This window comes from Chinchilla lanigera, unplaced genomic scaffold (genome assembly GCF_000276665.1).
Source record: "Chinchilla lanigera isolate Chin_1 unplaced genomic scaffold, ChiLan1.0 scaffold00010, whole genome shotgun sequence".
Taxonomy (NCBI): Eukaryota; Metazoa; Chordata; class Mammalia; order Rodentia; family Chinchillidae; genus Chinchilla; species Chinchilla lanigera.
In genome coordinates, this window is record NW_004955411.1 from 12,021,040 (window position 1) to 12,025,671 (window position 4,632).

The following is a 4,632-nucleotide window of genomic DNA, read 5'->3' on the forward strand; positions in this document are numbered from 1 at the left end:
TCACTTTGTAATCCAGGCTGACCTCGAACTCGCAACCGTCCTCCTGACTCAGCCTCCTGAATGCTGGAATTACAGTCATGTGCCACCATGCCAGGCTTTTAAAAATTTTTTTTCTCTTTCTTTTTTTTTTTTGGTACCAGAAATCAAACTCAGGACCTTGCACTTGCTAAGTAGGTACCAAGCATCGCTGAGCTAAATCCCTGGCATTTAATATCTTTTATTAACTTCACTTCCACTTTTATAGAAATTTTGATTAGAGCTTAGGAAAGAAGATTTCTGTGAATGTTTTTACTGGCATGTGGAAGTTGGAGATTGCTTCTAAAGTAAGGATATTCAAAACTAGCTTGTCTTTATTCATGGAGACACAGGACCAAGGATCATTCTGAGGAGTAAATTATTAAATAAATATTTCTATTTTAATTAATAATCATGTTTTTCCTATGAAGGTACTATATTACTTTTCATTCTCTGAGTTTTCATCAACCAATTATGAAGAAAAAGTGATAAAAATCATATCCTACTTGGCAAGGGGTAGTTGAACAATTCTTCCATGATGATATATATGACTGATCAGCAAACCTCATTGGAATATCTAGTTTTCTAAATAAGTTATATACTTTAAAGCACAAAGTGAGCATAAAATAGATTTTAAGTGAGCATAAAATAGATTTTTGTAGTCACAAAGCCAGTAAGAATAGTTTTCTATTTAGCTTGATTGTAGACACACAGCTGTTCTTTCAGAAATCTATTTTTATTAAAGATGAGCTCATTATCATTTCTCATCAGATAGAAAAAGAAAATGGCAAGATTTAATTAAATCAAATATTCAGATGTTTAGACAGCCAATTATGCTAATAGATGGAGGCCAGAAACCAGGATCTACACTAGCAAATTAGAAGGTTGCATAATTTTCTCTGGAAAATTTATAACCAATAGATAATTTTGTTGTTTAGGGGGCTGGGATTGAATGGATAGCCCAAGCAGTAGATAATTATGAAACCGTATGTGTAATTTTGCTATTTTAGCATTAGCTCAACCATGTAAGAGGGAGTATAATGGCTTCAAAGGTATGGTATTGAAGATTTGATTTCTGGTCCTAAATTGCTCACGAAAGATATGTATGGCCGTAGGCAAATTACTGCACTTCTCTTGGCCTCCGAATCCTCATCTATAAACTATGGAAGTTACACTAAAAGACTTTTAAAGTCACTTCTAGTTCCCTGGATTTTATACCTAGGAGGAGGGTGTAGAGATGATAGATGCCCTAAAGCAAAATCCTCAGATTTTACAACAGAACCAACCCTGGAATCATCCTCTCCTTTTCCTCTCATTATTCCTTTTCTTTCCCACACACTCTACCATACACCATTAGGAAATAAAGTTGAGGAAGAAAGTGAGCCTCCTGTTGCATGCCAAAAGCAGATCTGCCAGTGTGGCAAAGGGTCAGGTTAAGTGGAGCCTTTGCTGATGATATCGGATTATATTTTAATTAGATGTCAAGTTCTAAGACCATGAAACTGCTATGATAAAGAGCAGGCTATTAACCGTCCCAATTAGAGGGCCCCAAGTATCTCTTAATTTATGTTCTGATAATCTGCGGTAATTCTCTGGATGTTGCACAGCGTAAACATTCCAATTCCTCTCCTGCTTCCCGTGGGTTTGTTCTCTGGCCATCTCAGTTTCTTTCCCATTATGCTCAGCCCAGCTCATTTAGAGCAACTGCTTTACCTCACAGCCAAACCGCCGGCCTCAGCTGGGGCACAGGGAATGGCGACAGCTCATCTGCAGCAGGGCCTTTGGTGGAAGTGTGGCCAATTAGTCACACGTTTGGTGTTCTAATTAGGCGAGGCTGGGACTTTGGAAAATGTGCTGTTGATTTAGGTACTTCCTCAAACAATGCTAAATTGTGTTATGTGAAATTCAATTAGTCTTTCTCTAAACGTTTCCACATCTGTTCTTCTTTAAGCATAAAGTGATGAGGAGAGAAAGAGAAGTGAAAAGCCAGAGTCTCCACTGGTGAAATATGTTAGGCCTTAGGGACCAGCCCTTTCCCCAGCTTTTGACCCTGAACAGTGATATACAGGAAGGAACAAAGTTGGAGAGCTATCATGGTGAAGCCCTTTTAAATAAATCATCATAGAAGAAATACTGCAACTGCACGGGAATGTAATCTCGAATGATGGCCATAAACTCAGCTTTGTTTGAAAATGAATGGCATGGGGGAGGAACCATTAAGAAGCAAATGATTATAAATTTGGCTTAAAGTTAGTATTTGTGGTCATTCTGGTTATATTTTTAAGGAGTCTTTAAAAAAATCCTTGGGTCTAATATTTCATGTCCAGGTCCAGGGTAATGGGCTTTTGTCTTCTCTTATCTATTGAAATTTTCCATATAAAATTCATCACAGCTTGAAATCCCAGAACACATGGAGATTAAAAAGGAAGATGACGAAGATGAAGACGTCGAAGCTGTTTCCACTTGCTCCAAAGCGTTTAGTAGCTTCCATTTGTGCCACTGAAGGCAGCCACGTAATGGCATGTTGCTTTGATGCCTGGAGCTGTGCCCCAACTGCTCCAAGCCTGGGCGTTTTACACTCCTATTTACAGAGGATGTTGTTATTTCTTCACAGCATCTTTTGATTTCAGCACGCACTCAGCAACATGTTTAATATCAGATCAATAGTGTGACTTCCCACTGTAATCATACTTGCTGTATCTACTGACTGCGTCAAGAGACCAAGGGGCGGTATCTATTAACTGAAGTGGCTTGGCTCTAAACCTCAGGCGAACAAAGGTGAAGGTGTACATGCATTTGATTCTTGTTTCTGTTATCACCTTTCCAGGGACTAACATTTCACAGCCTTATCTGTGGCTGGCAGGCCATGTTTCAGCTTTGTCAGAGTCCGGATATAGATTGTGCGGTTTTCTGATGATATATCTCCCTAAGATTTGTGGAATGCTAAAGATGGAGTTGTCAACACTACTTTATGGCACCTTGGTGCATGTCAGAAAGTGAAAATATTTTCAGAAGTGATAGCATTATTTTGACTGATGACATGTTCTTTAAAAACAAAGACGTATTTAAATTTTAAAATTTCAAGAAAAGAAACCAAAATAAGGAATTACCCATAAGTGAAGTGATTTATTTGGTGCCTAGCTCCCTGGAACAGGAGAAAGGAAGATGAGAAAAACCAAAATGATAACAGCTTTGAGTCTAGTCTGAGGTTTCAGTTTTCATGAAATAAAAGGCTTTCTGAATTTGTGTATTCTATTTCAATTTTCATTCACTAAAGGCATTGCTTCTCAAAAATTATCGACAGGTAAAAATAAAATGCAGCATTTATGATGTATCATTTTTGCTGTTTTTGTGTTGTTTTGATTTTGTCTTCGTGGCTGTTTTGTTAGTTTCTTTAATTTTTAAAATAAAAAAATCATTATAATTCTATGTGTAGAGGTGACAGCAATAGGTATAAATAAATATATTACTTATTTTTAACTGTAGAATATAACCATAAGCCTTAAGACTCTAACATCAGAGTTTGTAGGGATGCTCATCAGAAATTAGAGTTTATTTTCTCTTATTCTATTTTTACCACATAAAAGAGTATTAATCAATATGGCTACCTTTTTTCCTTTAATTTTTCAGGTCATCTCTACTGCTTCATTTGTGACTTTGTTTTTTTTTTTGGTTTTTCTCCGGTACCGGGAACTGAACTCACGACCTTGCGCTTGCCAGGCAGGCGCTTTTGCCGCTGAGCTAAATCCCCAGCCCTGTGACTTTGTAAAGACGAATTAACTACGAGGAAACATGAATTCCACCTAACAGCATTGTTTGACCTTTTCAAAATTGCTATCAATTTTTTTTTTAAATCTGGATAATTTGAAACTGAACTTTAACAAAAAGGCATTTAAGTCACTGGTGTTAGCCAAATAAACAGAATTTGTCTTTTGCTGCTTAAAGGTTTAATCAAGCCATCCATCATAGCTCAAGTCCTGCCATTATAGTATTTAAATAAAATCATGGTGCTGTGCCTGCTTTGCTGGTCAAAATGAAACTAGCCCATGCCACCCTGTTTCTTACCAGCAAATGCCAGAGTCCTTGCTTTACAAAAGCATTTTCACTCGTATACAGCCAGCATGTGATTCACTCACTTTTGTGATCATGTGTGCAATACTTAACGTGTGCTAAACCACTTGCGGCTATTATGAGCACAGATTCAGAATCATTCTTTCCCTAATACGCCAGTCTTTGGGGGAAACATCATCTTAATACCGTATACTAAGCTTCATCAACCGGAAAACAATCATCTCAAATAGCTCTCTGTAAGTTAAGTGGAAACTAAACTTAAATTTCGTATAATTGTGGCTTGTCTCTGGGGAGAAAAAGGGAAGCAAAGCTGTGATGCTAACACTTCCAGACTGTCCCGTGCCGTGGGGAATTGTACTTACTCAGCAGAGGGGCGTTCCTGCTCCTGTTTTCTCAGGGTAGGATTCAGTCAGCATGTCTCGGTGTCCATCTAGTTTGTGCCATAACCCGATGGCCACAAGCTCTACATCTCCGGATGCTAGGGCCTGTGCTAAGACATTAACATCACAGCCAAAGGGAATGACAGAGGAAGCTCCTCACTCCGCG